This window comes from Lithobates pipiens, unplaced genomic scaffold, assembly GCF_037356315.1.
Source record: "Lithobates pipiens isolate NorthernLeopardFrog02 unplaced genomic scaffold, aLitPip1_a1.2 Scaffold_23, whole genome shotgun sequence".
In the NCBI taxonomy this organism is placed as follows: domain Eukaryota; kingdom Metazoa; phylum Chordata; class Amphibia; order Anura; family Ranidae; genus Lithobates; species Lithobates pipiens.
The window spans coordinates 156,097,377-156,119,803 of NW_027507785.1; the positions used below are offsets into that span (position 1 = coordinate 156,097,377).

General features: G+C 47.1%; 1 protein-coding gene across 2 annotated transcripts in view; it reads right to left on the minus strand.

The window, feature by feature from the left end:
• ATF7IP (activating transcription factor 7 interacting protein) overlaps positions 1-22,427 on the minus strand; it is a 181,062-nt gene that overhangs the window by 130,408 nt on the left and 28,227 nt on the right. The gene's annotated exons all lie outside the window — the stretch shown is intronic.

Consider the following 22,427-nt stretch of genomic DNA (forward strand, 5'->3'; position numbering starts at 1 on the left):
AAAAAAAGGTGTTTGCTTCCTTAAATGGCTTAAGACCAACTTCACTGGTTTAAAGTTAGCTTTTAACCTCATCTTACCCATTACACTAGGTTATGCCCAAATAAACACACATTTAGCAAATTCAGTATTGTCCTGCTGTGATCCACCACTGCATGCTGAGTCCTGCATCACCAGCTTCTTTCCTTGCATGATCCAGGGTTGGCAGTCTTTTTTATGTTATTGCAGCCAGCCCCCTGATGACGCATACCAGGTCCGTCCTCCTTCAGCCACTGTTTGGATGATACATTAAATATCTGCAGTGGATACGGAAGAGGATGCTAGAGCAGGATACACTTTACCTGGGCAATAAATAGAGGCAGAGGGGGCAAGGGGCAAGCCGAAGCCAGATGAGAAATAAAACAAAACAAAATGTCATATGTTCCACTCATTCTTAGTGACACCAGAACAAGCATTTCCATTGGAAGTTCCCCTCTATTCATGTTCTGAAGTCAACTCAATTTAGGATTTCCTTTTACTTAGAGAGAGACTTTTTTTTAACATTAGCCCTTTAGTTTCACTTTAAAGTGGTTGTCAACCCTTTACAACCACTTTTTCCTACAGGTAAGCCTAACACGCTTACCTGTAGCTACCCCGGAGATCTCCTAAACTGTGCAGGTTTAAGAGATATCCCGTGTCTGCCTATGCAGACATCAGCACATGCGTTGCTTAAGTTAGACTGTGCCGTTACCGGCAGCTCCCATGCCAATCACAGTGCCAGATCCCATGATACCCAGGAGTAATTCCGGGAGCAATCTCGCAGGCAGGAGAGGTGAACGAAGACCGCTGCAGGGGCCTCGATCTAAGGTAAGTAATACACAATGAGCTAGTATGCTATGCATACTAGCTCATTATGCCTTTGTCGTGCAGGTTTTTTTTTTTTTTTTTTTTTGTTCGTGGGTTTACAACCACTTTAAAGTTCTAGTTGCCTGGCTGTTTATAGCTTTAAAACATTCCTAAATAAAAAGCCGATCAGAAAAATAAGACACAATCTCTTATCTGCATACATGAATTTTAGTATTTTTCTCTTATGTGCCCTTTCAAGCTTTGCGGTCTCTGAACTGAAGATTGCAGGAGTAGTACGTTTTGACATGAAACAGTATATACATCCATTGCAATCAGTCACTAGTAATATCATGGGCTAAGACCCCTTTCACACCAGGGTGTTTTGCAGGCGCTATAGCGTTAGAAATAGCGCCTGCAATCCGCCCTAAAAAAGCTGCACCATTTTCTGTAGTGTGAAAGCCCGAAGGCTTTCCCATTACAGCGGTGCGCTGGCAGGACGTCAGGGAAACGTCCTGCCAGCAGCTTCTTTGGAGCGGTGCGTTTACCGCTCCTCCCCCGCTGCTCCCCATTGAAATCAATGGAGCAGCGCTGCAATACCGCTGGCAAAACGCCGCTATTGCGGCGTATTGCCTGCGGTTTTAACCCTTTTTCGGCCACTAGCGGGGGTAAAAGTGCCGTAATACGCCGCTAAAATAGCGGCGTTTTACCGCCCACGCTATGGACGGTGTGGTGTGAAAGGGGTCTAAAAGTTGAACCAGAACTCATAATGGGGACGTTTTAGGCCCATGTCATGCATGGAATTCCCATTGTTGGCCTGTTGTATTCAGAACATTATGCATGATAAATTTCAAATATATAGAACACCATAGTGTTTAGACCAACATTTGTACAGACCAAATACACATTTTAGTTAAAAAAATAAAAAAGTAGCAAAATACATTTTGGTTTCAATTATGCAAAAGAAACAATATGCAAAATTTTAAAAGCAGATACTAAGCGAAAAACTTTCCAAAATGTGTGGCGGCACAGAGGTGTAGTGGTTAGCACTCATCTAGCAGTAAGAAGGGTCACTGGTTCAAATCCCAACCACGGCACTACCTGCCTGGAGTTTGCATGTTCTCCCTGTGCCTGTGTGGGTTTCCTCCGGGTACTCCAGTTTCCTCCCACAATCCAAAGACATGCAGGTAGATTAATTTGGATTGTGGGCTCCTTGAGGGTAGGGACCAATGTGAGTGTGCAATGTACAGTGATGGGGGACAAGTGTAGACACTCAGGTTGAACTGGATGGACTGGCATTTTTATTCAACCTTACTATGCAACTATGTTTGGCTTTCTCCCTTTATACAGAAAAGTGATAATACCACCAAAAGAAAGCTAGTCTCAAAAGAGAAAATTTGGGTAGTGTTGCATGACCGAGTAAGCATGTTAAAAACTGGACGGGAAGTGGGTTTAACTATACCATTCCCACCACCATGCTTCACAGCTGGTATTAATTTTCCTGAAATACTGTGTGCCAAATATGACTAGTGTTACTGTGGTCAAACTACTAGCTGTCATAAACAGTGCATCCAGAAAGTAATCACAGCGCTTCACTTTCTCCACATTTTGTTATGTTACAGCTTTATTACAAAAAAATTAAATTCATAATTTTCCTCAAAATTCTACAAACAATACCCCATAATGACAACATGAAAATGTTTGAAATCTTCGCAAAAAAAAAAAAAAAAAAAAAAAAAAAAAAAAGGGGGGGGGGGGGTATATCACATGTACTTAGTATTCACAGCCTTTGTCATGACACTCAAAATTTAGCTCAGGTGCATCCTATTTCCACAGACCATCCTTGAGATTTTCTACAACTTGAGCATCTCTATTCCATCATCTCCGCCAGACGTATTTAACCAGTTGCCGACCGCCGCACGCCGATGTACGTCGGCAGAATGGCACCGGCAGGCATAAGGACATACATGTACGTCCCTTGCCTCCCGCGGGTCGGGGGCCCGATCGGGCCCCCGCCCGGTGCCTGCGGCGGTCGGTATTCGTTCGGGAGCGATCCCGGACGAGGGGACGGCCATTCATTCATGGCCACCCCCTTGCGATCGCTCCCGACGAATAGAAATCCCCGGTGACATCACTTCCTCTCCTGTAATGTAAACACAGGAGAGGAAGTGATGTATTCTCTCCTCCGTGTCGGTAGTTTTCGTTCCGACACGGAGGAGAGCGGATCGGTGAGTTGCACCAACACTACACACACAGTAGAACATGCCAGGCACACTCACACCCCCCCTTTACCCCCCGATCACCCCCCCAATTACCCCTGCCCCCCAGTCACAGTGACACCAATGTCATTTTTTTTTTTTTGCATTGGTGTCATTTGTGACTGTAATAACTGTTAGGGCAGTTAGGGTTAGCCCCCTTTAGTTCTAATGTACCCCCCTAACCCCCCCAATAAAGGTTTAACCCCGTGATCACCCCCCGTCGCCAGTGTCACTAAGGCTGGGTTCACATTGCAGCGGTTTATGAGAACGAATGTGATTCGCACCGCACTGCAAATCACATCCGATCTCTGTGCGATTCGAGTTCAGCTATACAGATAGTATGGCTGAATTCGTGTCGCACCCGCCGCAAACTCGCACGGGACCCTTTTTTTGGTCCGCAGCAGAATCGGATCGCATGGGTGTTCACACCATGCGATCCAAGTTTGCAGATCGCACTGCGATATGCGAACTGATCTGGGGGTGTCATTAACATTTCACTGACACTCCCAGCAGTTCGCATAGGGCAGTGTGAACTGCCGCCGGGAGGCATGCGATGCGGGAACCCGCCGCGGATTCGCGGCGTTTCCGCATCGCTCCAGTGTGAACCCAGCCTAATAAGCGATCATTTTTCTGATCGCCGTATTAGTGTCACAGGTGACGCTAGTTAGGCAGGTAGGTATTTAGGTTCGCCGCAGCTTTTTATAGCGCCAGGGACCCCCATATACTACCGCATAAAGCCCCCTGATTGCCCCCTAGTTAACCCTTTCACCAGTGATCACCATATAACTGTTACAGGTGACGCTGGTTGGTTAGTTATTTTTTTATAGTTTCAGGGCACCCGCCATTTATTACCTAGTCTCACTAGTGTACCCCTAAATTTAGGGGTGTCTACTTTCCAAAATGGGGTCATTTGGGGGGGGGGGGGGGTTTGTGCCATCTTGGCATTTTATGGCCTTCAAAACTGTAACGCCCTTAGAAAGCCTGAAGGCGGTGCTTGGTTTTCGGGGCCCCGTACGCGGCTAGGCTCCCAAAAAGTCCCACATATGTGGTATCCCCGTACTCAGGAGAAGCAGCAGAATTTTGGGGTGTCATTTCACATATGCCCATGGCATGCATGAGCAATATATCATTTAGTGACAACTTTGTGTAAAAAAAAAAAAAAATTTTTTTTTTGTCATTATTCAATCGCTTGAGGCAAAAAAATAAAATATTCAATGGGCTCAACATGCCTCTTATCAATTTCCTTAGGGGGTCTACTTTCCAAAATGGGGTCATTTGGGGGGGGTTTTGTACTGCCCTGCCATTTTAGCACCTCAAGAAATGAGATAGGCAGTCGTAAACTAAAAGCTGCGTAAATTCCAGAAAACGTACCTTAGTTTGTAGATGTGACAACTTTTGCGCAAACCAATAAATATACAATTATTGACTTTTTTTTTACCAAAGACATGTGGCTGAATACATTTTGGCCTAAATGTATGACTAAAATTGAGTTTATTGGATTTTTCTAATAAAAAGTAGAATATATTTTTTTTCAAAATTTGCGGTCTTTTTACGTTTATATCGCAAAAAATAAAAATCGCAGAGGCAATCAAATACCATCAAAAGAAAGCTCTATTTGTGGGAAGAAAAGGACGCAAATTTTGTTTGGGTACAACATTGCATGACCGCGCAATTACCAGTTAAAGCAGCGCAGTGCCAAAGTGTAAAAAGACCTCTGGTCATTTACCAGCAAAATGGTCCGGTCTGAAAGTGGTTAAGGTACTTAAATGTCTGAAGTGATCGGATGGTGTTTTAACCAGCAGCATAGCCTAGAAATATGAAAAAATTAAAATAAGAGGGTAAGAGACTGAACTGAAGATTTTTTTTTTTTTTTTTTTTTTTTTTTTTTACTAAGAGGAGCTCACTATACACACACAGGCATTATGTGAACAGGCACCATTTTGTTGCAGTCCTTGATGTGTCTGACAAGCCAGTATTCAACTTGACCAACACCTGCAAACATTGCAGCCAGTCAGCTGGGATATCAGATTTGTTTGTGTCTTACTGTAGGCTTTTTAACGGTGTTCCAGAGTCATTGAGATTTTAACCCCATGGTAGGCTGCAGAAACACAAACATTTTGCTCTCTGCAGCAACCCCATCGCCTACTGAGAGAAACGCCTAGGCCTAATTTTCACATGCGGCAAGGGGGCAGGGGAAAAAAAAAAAAAATGATATAAAGCACACCCCAACCATGCTGCAATCATGTAGCAATATGGCGAATTGTTATACAGCATACCACTTTTGTAAGGTGGTACAGCTTGCAAAAGTGTGTTAACTGAAATCAATGAGGCCATGCCATGTTGGGATGCAATATTTCAATGTAAAATCCCCCCCAAATACAGAGGCATTCAAGAGGCAGCATTGTGTCCTCATGTGTGAAAGGCACCTTACAGTCCCTGCTGAGGGAGCAAGGCACATAAAATAAAAATAAATAAAAACCACCACTACCTAAATATATTCCTTACAGAAGTAGCTACACCATCCCTTAACCACTTCAATACAGGGCACTTAAACACCTTCCTGCCCAGACCAATTTTGAGCTTTCAGCGCTGTTGCACTTTGAATGACAATTGCGCGGTCATGCTGCACTGTACCCAAATGAAATTTTTATCATTTTTTCCCACAAATAGAGCTTTCTTTTGGTGGTATTTGATCACCTCTACGGTTTTTATTTTTTGCGCTACAAATAAAAAAAGTACCGAAAATTTAGAAAAAAAAAATGTTTTTTTGTTTCAGTTTCAAAACTTTGTAAATAAGTACGTTTTCTCCTTCACTGATGGGGCGACACGGACGGGCGACACGGACGGGCACTGATAGGTGGCACAAATTGGCACTGATAGCTGGCAAAGAAGGGCATGGGCGGCACGGATAGCTGGCAAAGAAGGGCATGGGCGGCACGGATAGCTGGCAAAGAAGGGCATGGGCGGCACGGATAGCTGGCAAAGAAGGGCATGGGCGGCACGGATAGCTGGCAAAGAAGGGCATGGGCGGCACGGATAGCTGGCAAAGAAGGGCATGGGCGGCACGGATAGCTGGCAAAGAAGGGCATGGGCGGCACGGATAGCTGGCAAAGAAGGGCATGGGCGGCACGGATAGCTGGCAAAGAAGGGCATGGGCGGCACGGATAGCTGGCAAAGAAGGGCATGGGCGGCGCGGATAGCTGGCAAAGAAGGGCATGGGCGGCGCGGATAGCTGGCAAAGAAGGGCATGGGCGGCGCGGGCACTCATAGGCGGCACTGGTGTTTTACTATAGTAATGGATGCCAATCAGTGCCAAACAATAATGCATGCCAGTGATGCCCATTGTGGGCACTGACTGACTCCGTCGGAGACTCTTTACCGAGATCGTAGTTGCCGGGTGTCAGACTGACACCCGGCAACAACGATCGCCGCGATGCGCGCCCCCGGGGGCGCGCAGCGGCTCATAATCCTGATCACGTCATATGACGTCCGGTCAGGATTATGCAACCACTTTGCAGCCGTCAATTGCCTATAGGGCGGGCGGCAAGTGGTTAAAGTGGTTGTAAACCCTTACAAACCACTATGACCTACAGGTAAGCCTAGATTAATGCTTACCTGTAGGTCCAAGAAATCTCTCCTAAACCTACACAGTTTAGGAGATATTTACAAAAAGACAGGCACCGCTGTCTACGGCGATGCATAGTAGTCCATTATGCTTTAGCTTTGCAGGGAATCAAAGAGGAAGTAAACCCATCAGGGTTTACTTCCTCTTTAAAGACCTTGCAACTTCCAAATAATGAAGGGGGGAGTTGCACTCCCACACCCATTTAGTTACTTCCTGGCAGCCCAACTACAATATAAAAAAGGGTGGAGGCGATCGAGGGGGTTGGATGAGAGAAGAGGACCCCCCCCAGACCACTTCCTCCATAGGCCGCTGGTGGAAGCTCTGGAGTCAGGGATCCCTATGCGGGGTATTCCCACCCTGGGATTGATGATCAAGGTGTGGGAAACAGCTAAGGGAATGTTGGGTTTACAGAATAGGAGTACCCCTTCAACAAAAAGTTAAAGGCATTGACAGCAAAGGTGCCAATATATAAAAAGTTCTCTGCGTGACCAAGAACCCGTCATGTCCTTGTTTTCCTGCAGTTTCAACGGCCATTATAACTTCTGGTTCTAAAATGGGGCACTCAAGTCAATAAAGATAAGCTTGGGAACAGGGTTGGGAAGGCAATACTTTAAAAAGAGGGCATCAGCAGGCTCGAGTTCTAGCTCCTAGGCAGGGGAGCAGTTTAGAATGATTGGAACGAAAAAACCTGCAAGTATTTTACCTGGGTAACTAGAAGAACCAGAACCACAGTTTCGTTTTTGTGGTTACAAGAAAACGTGTTTGCTGTAAACCTACTAAAGTGGTGGGTTTATTTAGTGCTCGCAAGGTGCATGCCAGTAAAGTGTCAGGTTTGTTGGCTTTAATATAGTATGTATGCAGTCTTTTGCAGACTAGTTTGATAGCAGGCGCGCCACCAGGAGTCGGGCTGTTGCCTACATTGTACAGAGGCTAATCTGATCAGCTCTCGCAACATGTTGAGTTCAGAATTAAACAAACCAAGAATAGTCTTTACATACCATATATCCCAGGAGATAATGTGAAATATTAATGTCCCATTTTAAGTAATCAAATATATATTTTCTCAGTCACCCTGTGCCAGGACTTAGACATAGGTGCATGGGGAGCTGAAAGATGGGTTTCCCAAACTTTCCAAGCCATTTTTGCCTTCACAGGCCCTCCCATCAGGGCAAATGGCCCAACTTTACAAATCCTCTCATGGTTTCACTGAGACACTTTGCACAGACATCTTTACCTTGCGCATAATTTACTGAACTTATCTTGAAAACTGGATAGACACCTTTAGCCACTACCATTTCAAGAACCCTTATTGGTTATTACACCTTATTGGTTACAATTAAAAAGCTCCTACATGCTGGTGAAGACCATCAGATCTGCAACGGGGACATTGCTGTCATTGCTACAAGGGTCTTTATACCATTGAGTAGGGTTAAAGGTTTATAGGCTGGCCTACGATTCCCCCTAAGTTTATCAGTATAACCATCTAACTCATTTATCCTTTCAGGTGCAAGCAGAATTCCATTGTACATGTGTATATACACAACGGTTTTACCTGCCAATATTTGGTTTGTGTTATTTGGAGGAATTACTTTGCCGTGTTGGCGCTGCTGCCCAAAACTCAGATCTATTACCGCCTCTGTGACAATATCTTCTTTGAACTGTTCCAGTAACAATGCAACATCAGACAGGGACGGGTCGATAGGTGGGTGGGACATGCCTGCCGCTGATCTTCCGCGCATGTGCGGGTGTCTCCTGGCTGCCATAAATACCCCCCCCCCCACACATGGGAGGGGCCATTCAGGCTTATTCCTACATGAGAAAGGCCACACAAATACCCAGCCCTTAAATCGTAGGTACTTTTGATTTTGACCATTCTGATTGAGCATTATCTTAGCTCTATTCAGTGATATTACTTTTTTGAAGGTTTAATACAAACACTTCCACGTAATTTTGATTTATTTACAGATTGGGTGATCTGCCTCTTTGGACTCTAAAGATTAAAGGGTGATTGTGTTTATGACCCAGCCCGGGCTGGGTCTTCTTACAGTCCCCTTTCTCCTGGGTCCTTTATTCATACAATTAACTCAGGTAATTACCTAATAATTTGTTCCTTCTGTGATATATTTGCACTTGATTAGTCACAGTTCTCTTTTGGTGCACTTGTCTCTCACATTCAATATCCTTCACTTTCTTCTTCATATGCTTCACTCACACTTACTACACATTCCTCACACTCCCCATGATATATTGCTACACACCAAATTGTCTCACCAATGCAGTTTTCACCGGCCATTCACTTTATTCTTTACACTTGATGTGTGGCCTCTTTTGCTTACCATCCATCTTGTCACTGTGAGTCTTATTTATTGGTTATTCAATGGTTGCCTTTTTTCAGTTTTTTCCCCAATTGTCTTTCAGGACAGGCACTATGAGAGATATAGTCTCTTCCTCTGGAAACACTGCGCCAGCCCATAAATTCTTACTTCCCCTGCCGGACCTCAGTTATTAGTGTTTCCTCCGGCGGGGAGACACTGCAGGGACCAGGCTGGTCAGTCAGGGATGCTGTGGTCATTTTTCGTCAGAACTCGGTTGATAGAAGCAGGGGCTTCTTAAGGAGAAAACTGGGTTCAAGCCGTTCGGATTGACGTTCGGCTCACTTACCTCACCAGGTATTGCCACCCCTTCCTAGTCGAGCGCGGCTTCAGGTCGTGGTGGGTGAACTATCGTTTCTACAGAGATGCAGCTGGCAAGCCGTTCGGATTTCCCCGTGCAAGGGTACAGACTGCCTTTTTTCTTTGATCTGAGCGAGCCGAACGACAGGCGACGTCGTAAGCGAAGGCTTGACCTCAAATATGACTGACTTCCGGTTCGTGGAGCTGATAGGAGGGCCGGGCACAAACTGGAGATGAGTCAGGAACGCGCACAGGCAGCGTGAGACTCGGTAGTAAGCAGCCACCTGCAGTCATGTCGGAAGCTGATGCTCAACCAAACACACACTACCTCCAGCATTCCTAAAGGTAAGGGCACCCTGGGGAGGGGTACTTCATCTAGGATCCCCCCCCCCCCCCATGTATGGTTCCAGCAATGGGGGGGGCCTCAAATCCATACATATATACACACACACACACACACACATTATAAATAAGAGAAGGTCTAGTGCACTCTCAGGGTTGTATCCTGAGCTTTGTAATGACTTTTCTGTTTTTTCCTTTTTTCAGAAAGCTACGGAAAAAACAGTCCACGCATAGCTCTAAAAAGTAGTGTGCCTCCTGTAGGGACATTTTAGGGGAATCTTGGACAAAAGTGTTGTGCAGAGACTGTATAGATTCACTTGTTAAGGAAAGAGAATCTGAACAGGAGTCAGGACTAGCAGCTTCAGTCAAAGAGTTCTCGTCCACCTTCTCTTTTAGATCCCCGTTTGAAAAGTTAGCACAGAGTTCTGCTCCGGTTCAACCTGCTACAACAGGGGGGACCAGAGGTTGCAGGCCCTTCAGGGACAGGAAGGGGCCTTTCGGGCAGTTCCTCTTCCGATTCCCAGGAGGGTTCAGAGGGGGGACCAGGAAAGCCTCCAGGTATAAATTCCTTGATGAGGTAGAGGACCTCTTAAAAGCGATTTATACAACCCTCGGTATCCAGACGGATAAGAAGCCCCAAACCCTTCATGACCAAATGTACTCGGGTTTAGGGGAACCAAAGAGAAGGGCGTTTCCAGTGCACGAGGTACTGATGGAAACAGTTAAAAAGAAGTGGCAAGATCCTGAGAGAAAGCCCTTCTTTTCTAGATCCCTTAAAAGAAGATTCCCATTTTCAGAGGACCCGGCATGCATTTGGAATAAAAATCCCAAATTGGATGCCGCCTTCTCCCAGGTCTCCAGACACACGGATCTGGCGTTTGAAGACATGGGGGCTTTGGCATGTGTCATAAGGATTGACTGCTTAAAAAAAAAAAAAAGTGGGACTCAGCGATCGGCAATTTAAAGCCTGAAATAGTTACAGTTGTGGCTCGCAATTTAGAGCGCTGGCTCTCACAGATCCAACATATTGAGGCAGGCACAGATAAGGAAACCATTCTGTCATCCTTCCCTACTATGCTGCGAGGTATCGCTTACATAGCAGACGCCTCTGCCGAGTCTGTCCGCATGTAGGGCAGAACGGCGGCTCTAGCCAATTCGGTCAGAAGGGCCCTCTGGCTAAAAACGTGGCCATGGGGATAGTGTCTCCAAGGTAAAACTGTGGGATACCTTTGACGGGGGACCTCCTTTTTTGGCCCAGGGCTAGAGACTGTTCTAGACCGTACATGAAAAAAAATACTTTCCTCTTATGCGGAAAACCCCCGTACAAACAAAAAAGGGGTTTCGTCCGCAAGGGCGCAGGGAAACCCCTAAACAAGAGGGAAAAGAAAACCTGGCCCCAAAAAAGGCAGGGGCAGAGGTGTGATTTTTCACCCTCCTGACCAGCCCCGTAAAACCCAGTTACAGTGGGAGGAAGAATATCCCCCAATCAAATTTTAGGGGGTAATAAGGGGTTACCTCTTGGAATTCTCAAGACCACCCCCACAAAGATTCCTCGTCACGCATCTACCCAGGTGCATGGCAAAGGCCGAGGCCTTGCTGGAAGCATTGAGGGAATTAGAGAATCAGGACGTTATTTTCAGAGTCCCAAAATCAGAAGAGGGAAGGGGGGGGGGGGGGTTTTACTCATGTCTTCGTGGTAAAAAAAACCTTCAGAATTAATCTGAATTTTCCTGAACAGGTCAGTGGCATACAAAAGATTCCGCATGGAGACAATATTTTCAGTAAGGGCTCATCTACTCGCAACCGTTTCATGGTATCTCTGGACCTAAGGGACGCGTATTTACACATCCCTATAGCGGAGGCCTCGCAGAAGTTTCCACGCCTTGCCATAGCTCTAGGGGGAGAAACAGTACACCTTCAATTTTAGGCTCTGCCATTCGGGCTATCCTCTTCACCCCGCATTTTTACCAAGGTCCTGGCAGAAGCCATGGCCTTTCTTCGGCTCCAAGGGATATCTATAATAGCCTACCTGGACAACCTGCTCTTATTTGCAGCATCCCCAGTACAGTTAGTCAAGGATCTCGACCTAACCAAAAGGGTCCTTACAGACCTGGGGTGGCTACTAAACTTGGAAAAGTCCAGCCTGATCCCCTCGCAACAGATCTAGGATTCCTGTTGGGTTCACTGTTGAGAGTTTTTCTGCCGAGAGAAGGTGCAAAAGCTGGACAAAACGGTGGCCTCTCTTCAGAGCAACCAGCCGTTTTCCATAAGGTTTCTGATGTCAATATTGGGCCTTACATCTACCCTCCCAGCAGTGCAGTGGACGGGACTGCATTTTCATTTTCGTCCTACAGACCTTCGTCCTAGGGGTGTGGGACCACAGTCAAGAGGCTCTAGACACCCTAGTACATGTTCCACACCAAGTAAAGAGATCGCTCTGGTGGTGGGGGAAAGTGACGAACCTGTCGCAAGGACGTCTGTGGCTCATCCCAGTTTCTCGGGTAGTTCTCACAGATGCAAGTGGCAGAGGTTGAGGGGCACATTTGGGTCCCCTTCTAGCCCAGAGCACTTGGGAAAGCGACGAGCTGTCCCGGTCGTCCAACTGGAAAGAACTAAGGCCAGTGGGACTAGCCCTCAGGTTTTTCAAAAAAGAGCTCCTGGGTCACCACATTTCAGGTGCGGTCGGACAACTCCTCCGCAGTGGCCTACTTAAACAAGCAGGGTGGCGCGAGAAGCGGAGCCCTGTTGTCTTTAGCAACAGAGATCCTGAGCTGGGCCGAGGCCTACACCCTTTCACTCAGTTTTCCTGAGAGGAGAGAAAAACATGGTAGCAGACTCTCAGCCGAAAGAGGCTGAGGGAGGGCGACTGGGTTCTCAACCAGGAGATCTTCAATCTCATAATAAAGAGATGGGGACCTCCGGAGGTGGACCTTTTAACGTCCAAAGGCAACGCAAAAACCCCTGTTTTTTCTCCCTGAGAGAGCTTTAGGTGTGGACGCTTTGAACCAGAATTGGCACTTCAGAACTTGCTATGCCTTCCCACCTCCAGCGTTGCCAGCAGTTCTGAGAGTTTCAAATGGAAAGCACATCTGATTCTGGTGGCACCGTATTGGCCCAAGAGAGCATGGTTCTCAATACTGAAACAGTTGGCTGTAGAACCTCCCCTATTCTTGCCCCCTCGGGACGATATCTCTCAGGGGCCAGTCCTCTGTCCACAAGTTCGCCAGTGGAAGTTAGCGGCCTGGCTACTGAGGAGGGTATATTAAAAGCTAAGGGGTTTTCAGAGAGGCTAGTTTCTACCCTCCTGGACAGTAGGAAAGACTAAGTTAGACTTACCGGTGACGGTATTTCTAAGAGCCTTTCAGGACAACCCCGGAGAGAGTGTAGCTCCACCTTGTAATTAGGAAACACATGCCCACTTTAAAAACACCTCCTCTTCCTCCATGGCTTCAGTTATTGTGGCCTTCCGACGCTGGAAAACAAAGCACAGAAAGCACAACACCATGGTAGAACTTAATACATTTACTAAGCATAACCTAGGGAGGGAAGTAACGGTTGTCCTGAAAGGCTCTTAGAAATACCGTCACCGGTAAGTCTAACTTAGTCTTTCTCAAATCGCCTTTCAGGACAACCCCGGAGAGGATAACCGAGAAACTTACCCTAGGGCGGGACTACTGCCTGCAGTACCTTCCTGCCGAAGGCCTGATCTGCTGCAGACAGTAGATCTAACCGGTAGTGCCGGAGAAATGTCGAATAACTGGACCAAGTGGCAGCCTTGCAGATTTGTTCAGGCGTTGCACCGGCCCTTTCAGCCCAGGAAACTGCCGTGGATCTAGTAGAGTGGGCAGCAATACCTGAGGGAGGTATTTCTCCTTTTGCTTTATAGGCTTCTGTTATAGCCAACTTAAGCCACCTACCCAGCGTACTTTTAGAAGCTTTCTCCCCCTTGCGTGATCCAGAAAATATCACGAAGAGGGCGTTTGATTTTCTAAAATCTTTAGTAACTTTCAGAAACTGTAATAGACACCTTCTCACATCCAATGTGTGAAAAACTTCCTCTCCTGCATTTGCTGGGGTTGCAGAGAATGTAGGTAACACCATTTCCTGTGATCGATGGAAAGTTGAGGATACTTTCGGTAGGAATGCTGGATCCGTCCTCAGTACCACCCTGTCCTGATAAATTCTAAGGAAGGGTTCTGTAATAGCTAGAGCTTGGAGCTCGCCGACTCTCCTGGCCGAGGTGATGGCCACCAAAAAGATTGTTTTTAAAACCACCTTCTGTAAAGAAGCTTCCTGTAAGGGTTCAAACGGTGCTCCCGAGAGACCCTGTAAAACTGTAGACAAATCCCAACTGGGAAAGTCTTTAAGGGCTACTGGTCTATTTCGAGCAAGAGCCCTAAAAAAATCTAGAAATTAAAGTTTCTTTAAAGTCTTTTCAAAAAAAACTGATAAGGCAGCCACCTGAGTCTTCAGGGTACTGGCTGCAAGACCTTTCTCCATTCCTTAATGGAGAAACTCCAAGACGGACACCGTGCTCTTGACCTTGAGTTCTCTAGAACTGCACCAGGAGTTGAACTTTTTCCAGACCTTCATGTAAATTGCCTGTGTAACTGCCTTCCTACTAGACAGCAGGGTCTTTACTACTTTATCTGAGAGACCTTTGGCTTTTAATAGGTCTTCCTCAGAAACCAGTCGGTTAGCTGTAGGAGTTCCACCTCTGGATGACTTACTGTCCCCTGGGATAACAGATCTTTTCTGAGTGGTAACCTCCATGGGGGCTTCGAGGCTAGGTTTCGAAGACCCGCGAACCAGGGCCTTTGGCCAAAAAGGAGTGACTAGTATTAAGTCTGTCCTTTCTTCCCTGAATTTCCTCAGTACTAGTGGAATTAGAGGAAAGGGGGGAAAGGCATAGCACAGCTGGTAATGCCAGGGGTGAGCGAATGCATCCAACCCTATTGCTGCATCTCCTCGGTGAAGAGAAAAAAATCTGTCCACCTTTGAGTTCTGCTGGCTGGCAAAAAGGTCTACCTGTGGAACCCCCCAGGCCTCGGAGATCATCAGGAACACTTCCTGATTCAGACTCCATTCTGCCTCTAGCAATTTGCGCCTGCTTAGGAGGTCCGCAAACAAATTCTGAGAGCCCTTCAGATGCACTGCCGATAGTGAGGCTGTGTTCTGTTCTGCCCAGGCTAACAACAGATTGGCCAGCTCCATCAAGCTCCTGCTTCTGGTTCCCCCTTGCTTCATAATGTAGGTAACCGCTGTTGTGTTGTCTGACAACACCTGGACATGGTGGCCTCTCAAACTCTGCTGAAATGCCACTAAACCCAGAAAGATCGCCTTCAACTCCCTCCAGTTGGATGATCTTTGAGCTTCCTGTTTGGACCAGACCCCCTGAGATGTCTGACCATCCAGATGGGCTCCCCAGCCCCAGGCACTTGCGTCTGTAGTAAGGCGCTTGTCCACAGGAAAGGTCCACACCAGGCCCCTTGAGAGGTTTGCCTGGTCTCTCCACCACCAAAGAGCTCTTTTCGTCTGTGACGAAATTTTTAGCTGTCTTTCCAAAGGATCCTGATGGGACCAGCCTGACAGAACCTCCCTCTGAAGGGGTCTGGAATGGAACCTGGCCCACTGAACAGCCGGGAATCGCTGCCGTAAGCAGGCCCAGAACTGCCATAGCCATCCTGACCGAGACTGTCTGGTTGCTCTGCATCCGCTGCACAGCTAGCTGCAACTTTTCCAGTTTTTCCAACGGCAGGAAAACTTTCTGGAGAATCGAATTTAATGTATACCCCAGAAATTTCATTTCCTGTGAGGGGGTCAGGATTGACTTCTCTAGATTTAGAAGCCATCCCAGGCCCTCGAGGTGAGACTGGGCCCTCTGGAGATTGACTAGGACCTGCTCCCTGGAGTCTGCAAAAAACAAAAGGTCGTCCAGATAAGGAACGACTGGAATCCCCTTCAATTTCAGGGGCTCCAAGGCCTCTGCCATAATCTTCGCAAAGACCCTGGGAGAGGACGAGAGTCCGAACGGCAGAGCCCCGAATTGGAGGTGCCATACCGAACTCCCCACCTTCAATGCCAGGCGCAGGAACTGCTGCGATGCCTGATGAATTGGTATATGAAGGTAGGCATCCCTTAGGTCCAGGGATGCCATGAAGCATTCTGGGGTCAACAGCTTTGTGATGGAGAAAATTGTATCCATCCTGAAATGTTTGTACCGAATGAACCTGTTCAGGAATTTCAGATTCAGGATTAGACGGTACTTCCCTGAGGGTTTTTTCACCAGAAAAATATGTGAATAAAAACCCCCGCCCTGCTGGTTTACTGGGACTTGGATCAGAACCTCTTGCTGCATCAGCTCCTGTAACAACAGCTTCATTGCAGAGGCCTTCTCCTGATCCCTTGGCAATGTTGTCACATAAAACCTGCTCGGGGGTGGTTCTGAAAACTCCAACCTGTACCCCTGATCGACAACGCTCTTCACGAACAGATTTGGAGACAGCCTGTCCCATTGTTCGCGAAAAGCTGACAGTCTCCCCCCCACTGGGGAGACATTGTCACCCGTTCCTAGGAGGACTGCTCTGGGGGAGATCCAAAGAGGACTCCACCCCTGCCTCCGCCCCTCTGTGAACCCCATCTGCTCTTGTGCCCCTGGTCTTTTTTATGGGACTGCTGAAAAGCACGAAAATTCTTTTTGGCAATCTGCTTTTTCTTAACTGGAAAAGCCTTCTTTTTATCGGCTGTTCTATCCAGCACAGACTCTAAATCGGGACCAAAGAGCAAGTCACCCGAGAAGGGAAGACCACACAGCTTGACCTTAGAAGCAGTGTCCCCAGACCATGTTTTCAGCCAAACTGCTCTCCTGGCTGAATTTACAAGAGCCGAAGACCTAGCGGCCAGTTTAACCGATTCTGCTGATGCATCCGCCATGTATTTGACTGCATTCAGGATCAGTGGAAAGGACTAAGAGATCTTTGCGGGGTGTCCCCGCCTCAATATGGCTCTTCAGCTTCTCTACCCAACATTCCAGATTCCTGGCCACCACCGTAGCTGCCATTGCTGGTTTTAGACTGACTGACGCAGCATCCCAAGCTTTTTTAAGGATGGAGTCAGCTTTTTTGTCCATTGGGTCTTTAAGGATCCCCATATCCTCAAAGGCTAGATCCGTTCGTCTGGATACCTGCGAGAAAGCTGCATCGACTCTGGGTTTCTTGTTCCAAACCTCTGAGTCCTTATCTTCGAAGGGAAACCTTCTCTTGAGAGCTTTAGAGAAGAAAGGGGCTTTTTCTGGGTCCTTCCATTCCTTTCTCACTGAATCTGAGAGGACCCTGTGGACAGGAAAAACTCGCCGTTTTGTTTCGTCCAACCCCTGGTACATTTTGTCATGAACTGACAGTTGTACTTTTTCTTCTTGAATTTCTAGAGTAGTGTAGATTGCTTTTAGAATATCATCTACTTCCTCTAGTGATAGCTTGAATTTGGAGCCCCTGCTATCTTCTTCCTCTTCCTCCTCCTCAGAATCCCTGAAGGAGATGAGAGTACTTCGTCTCCAGACTCTTCAGCTTCCACCTGTCTGGATGACGACGCCCTGGGGCTGGGCGGTAAGTTCTGAGGCTCGGTCTGTGCGGGAGGGTTTTGTATCAGGATGGACCTGACTGAACTCAAGGAGTTTGTCAGCTCTTTAACCGAAGAAAACAAATCCTTATATTGTTGAGATGTTTCCTCTTCCACCAATTCTCTGATACAATTTCTGCACATTGCCTTCTGCCATGAATCTCTGAGGGGGGGTTTTGCAAGAAGGACATTTTCTCTGACCTGGTCTAGCTTTTCCTAGTGATTTTTCCTGAAACGACATACAGGTTTAACTCACTAAAAGCTCTCAACAACCAGTTGCTTAACACCAAGCCAGTGCAGAGACCCACCACCAAACAGACCACTAGTGAGACCCCAGAACTAGGCTGCAAAAGGTCAGAGCGAAGTCCACCTCTGACCTGCAGCGACAGGCCCCCAAGAGGGGGGAACAGACAAAGACATAGCCCACAGTAAAGCAGAGGGTGCCAGTGCACCTTACGTACCTGGGCTGGACCGGTGCTGGGGGCGCCTGTCTCCGCCATAGCTGGCTTGCACTCTTCCATCGTTTGAGTGAGGCAGCTATTTTACAAACAGCTCTCATTTTAAATTTTCCCGGCCGCCGCGTCATCAAGGCCGGCCGGAAGCGGAAGCACACGGTCACCTGACCCGCCCCATGACCCCTGCGTTCCAGGCGCTTGAACCACGGCGCCACGCCCCCTCAGAGCGCCCGCGCGTCACCGTGGACGCCGTCGCCGCCCGGGACCCGGCGCCGAAAACGGAGCCATGCCGCTGACCTGCAGCGGCCTCCGCCACCAACAGAGCCCTCCCTGCGCTACCAAGCGGACACCGGGCACCCGACGCCGGCACTCCGAGGGTCCTTACTCCCGTGAGATGGCGGGACCAGGAGCTCCAGGAGTCCTCTCCCCGTGGAGATGCTGCTGGGGGTCAAAGAGAAACAACCTGCAACGAAAGGTAAGCCTTACTCCCCTACAGAGAGTGTAGCTCTCCCTGGTTCAGGCACATGCTTCCTCCAAGGAGGAAACACAATAACTGAAGCCATGGAGGAAGAGGAGGTGTTTTTAAAGTGGGCATGTGTTTCCTAATTACAAGGTGGAGCTACACTCTCTCCGGGGTTGTCCTGAAAGGCGATTTGAGAAAAAGGAAACTCGCCAGATCTATGAAAAGGCCTGGTTACATTTCAATAAATGGTGCGTAGAAAGCTCTTTCCCAGTACGGAGCTCCTCCTCAGTTTTGGAATTTACAGCGTGGGGCAGATAAAAGCTTATCCATTAGTACCCTCAGTGGTCAGGTGTCAGCCCTCAGTGTTTATTTAGAAGAGCATCTGGCTGCCAACCCATGGGTAGTCAGATTCTTTAGGGCCCTGTCTAGACAGAGCCCGGTCCAGGGTCTGCCCTTTCCCAGATGGGATTTATCCTTAGTTTTACAAAGCTTAACGGGACCCCCCTTTGAGCCTTTAAAAGAGTGTTTACCAAGAGAACTTACTTTGAAGACAGTTTTTCTGGTAGCAGTAACAACTGCCAGGAGGGTCAGTGAGATTGAGGCCTTATCAGTCAGGGCTCCCTTTTGCGTTGTTTTCCAAGACCGGATATAGTTTTAAAAGACTGATCTGGCCTTTTTTGCCGAAAGTGGCATCCGGCTTTCATAGAAGCCAAGAAATGGTTTTACCCTCATTTTGTCCCAATCCTTCAGGCGAAAAGGAACTAAAATTTCATTATTTGAATGTTAGGAGATGTATCCTACACTATTTAGAACTGACCAAGACATTCAGAAGGTCAGACTCCTTATTTGTTTTGTTTTCCGGGGCCAGAAAAGGTTGTAAGGTGTCCCGACGCACTATTGCTAGATGGCTCAGAGTAGCCATCGAGCAGGCTTATTCAGTTGCATTTCACTGCAGGTAGGACCTGTCCGCTCATCGGCTACTGATGTTTGCACTCCCTCCTTTGAAGCTCACTGGAGGGGAGTGAAAAGTGTGACCTCTCGTAAGCCACATCATTAGACTCCGCCTTTGCCTTTTTTCCTGGTGCGCGGTGGCATTTGGGAGCATCAGGGCCCCACGTGGGGAGACAGACAAGCGGTCTATTTCTGAGAAGGAATTCCACTGTGAACGTTTTCTCCATCTTTTTGGATGTACAATACCTGGTAACTATATTATGGTACTAGGTACCTACATTGTATTGAAACAATATATATTTACGATATTTTTCCTTTTATAGCAGACCATCCCTCTGAAGAACACCCCTTTAGTGGGTTGAAATGCATCAGGTTCATATTTTCGCTGTCTAATTTTGCAGTGTTTGTATGGAAACTGTCTGCAATTGTACATTTTCTCTTCATTATCATTGATTTTTTTTTTTTATTCGTTTTGTCCAGTGGAGCTCATGTTTTAAACCCATTTTCCATATGTTCTTATGCATTAATAAACATTGACATTTTTACATATTTCTTTATATCTATTTTTTGCTGCCTAAAAACCCCACTGTAGGGGAATTTGTTCCATTTTCTGTTTTTACCAGGGGTGAGCAGCACTCTCCAACCTCTTTGGTAGTGTGTTTTCTTGTTGCTAGATACTGGTGAATAGCCCAATTGAGGGGGCCAAAGTAATTTGTTGAGAGTGGAAGCAAATGAAGATGGGGTAATATATCGAAGAGGTCCCTCTGAGGAACCAGGTGTGAGTCAACTGTTTCTTCTGGAAAAACAGTCTGTTAACCGCTCTTCATAATGATCATTGTCACTTAGGCCTAGAACTTTCAATCTGGTCAGGAATTGCCCTTGCATCAGATGCATTTTAGAGAAATACCTTACCAGGCAGGGCAGCCCCAATGGGCCATCTTCAAAGCCACGGACCCATCGAGTTGGTGTGCATTGATTTGTGTCTGGAACCTGACCTGTGTGGACAAATGTCATGGTTGTGACAGATCATTTCATCCAATATGCCCCACTAGGGATCAACAAGCTAATATGGTGGCAAAGACTCTAGTGGAGAATTTATTCGTTCATTACAGGCTGCCTCAGTGCTTGGGGGGGATCCTACCGCTGCCATGATCCACGCTTATAGATAGCACCTCAAAATGATTTTACTGAATAATCCCCCTACAGGTTAATGTTCAGGAGAGAAGCTAGTCTGTGGATCTGGCTTATCACTAGATCACTCTCTCCAAGCCTCTCGAGTATTGTGCAATCTAGGGGTGCCAGGGAAGCACAAGTTGGCTGATCAATGGCGTTCAACTGTAAAACTACCTGGTCTCTGTATCAGTTTCAGCCTGAAGGAAAGACCAGCCCTCAAGATTTGGCATCGACACCATTTGCTGTCCATATTAGAGGCTGTTATAGTACCCTCAGCCCCTTGCTTAGAGACTTCAGTTTTCAATGCTGAGGCAGGGGGCCCAGAAAACTTGCCCATTCACACACTCCCTGAAGAGGAGAGTGAAGATGAAGAATTAAGCCTTGATTGGAAGGAAAATCCACAACCAAAGCTGATCCTTATTGTCCCTGGTACTGTGGAAGAAGACCATCGAGAGCAAAATTCTGGGGAACAGAACAGGGACCAGAGCCACTGGATAAAATCTACTTCAGTTTGAGACAGAGGATATACCCTCCAAAAAGACTGACGTACGATGCATGTGGAGAAAATTCTCCAAGGATTATGGGCTATGGTAGTCAGTCCATGGAGTCTTCAGGAACTAGGGCAGTAGAGCTAAACCGTGCTTGTATTGATCCTGGCAACATCAAACCTCCTCCAGCACCTGCTGACTTTTGTGGCAAGCAAGAGGTTAAGTCTATGAGCTGGTTCTTGTGTGCGTTCAAGCAACTGGAGATCTTGGTAGGGCAGTTTGAAGCCCCTCTTCAGAGCGGTTAACAAATTTGGTGTACCTTGATGGGTAAACCAAATAGAAAGCCCCAATGATAGCTCTGGTTGAGCTGGAGTATTTGAAGAGAGGGCCTCAAAGTATATTCTTTGCCTCTGGCTGTGGCTAGATGTTCTTCAGTGGGATAGGTGAAATTCAGCTGGGATATCACGTGGCAGGCCTTCTGCTGCTTGGGGTGAGAGGGCTCTACTAACCCTGTCCATTGCTAACCTTTCCACTGGTATTGAGAATTGTAGCTCCTGAAATAGGGCTAGCATAGTAGCTTGGAGGTCCCCCCCAGTCTCAAGGACCCCCAATACGCATGCTTGATCGCCTAGCTCCATTTTCATAATCCTCCAAACGGGTTTGCATGACCAGGTTTTTAATCTCTGCCATACAGGATTGAGTGTGATTGTCCAAGTCATCTACTCTTCATTCCAGGTCTGCAGTGCATTGGCCCAGTTCCCAGATATCATGGGTTAAGCCATCGGTTATATGGTCTGAGGTTTAAGAGCCCTTTGAAGCAGCCTTTCAAATTGTTTAAGCATGGCAGGATGTACAGTGTCTGAAACAGATGGTTAGCAGTGTCCGAGGCAGACTCGCCCATGCTCAGCAATGGCTGTGTGTGCGTCGATGAGTGATGTGCCTGCTATAGAGGCTCCGGCCATCTTGGACAGGGCTCAAGTCAAGTCATGCTTGATATTTGTCTGCATTTTTGGTCAGGGATCTCCGAGGACCATGACGGCAGGTACACTGAACCGTGTGAGGTAGCGGTAGCCATTTGGGTGGATGGAGAGACACCAGGAACGGTTCCTCCTCCTATTAGTTCCTCCTGGAGCAGAGCTCCAAGCCAGCATGCTCGCCTGGTTAGACTTTATGCATGCACCCCAGCACTTGTCTTTACATGTTGTAATAGTGATTTAGGAATCTCAGGCTTAAGAGGACACACACACCCATCTATAAACTATTGTGTTTTAAGTGTTGCACTACATTATGTTCTTATTTAATAAAGTCCTTACTGGCAAAAAAAAAAAAAAAAAAAAAAAAAAAAAAAAAAAAAGTAGTATATTACACTAGCAAAGTTCCCTTTGTTTATTTCTGAGCAGAGGAAGCGTGTTCGACTGGAAAGTGAGCATCGACCAGAAAGAGGATCTCACGAGGAGGAAGCAGCATTGACTTGGAGTGAATCCCCTTAAAAAAAGGGAATACACACTTGACCCATTTTTAGTTAAATACTTCCATTTACTAAAGGTGAGCGCAGAGTGTGAAT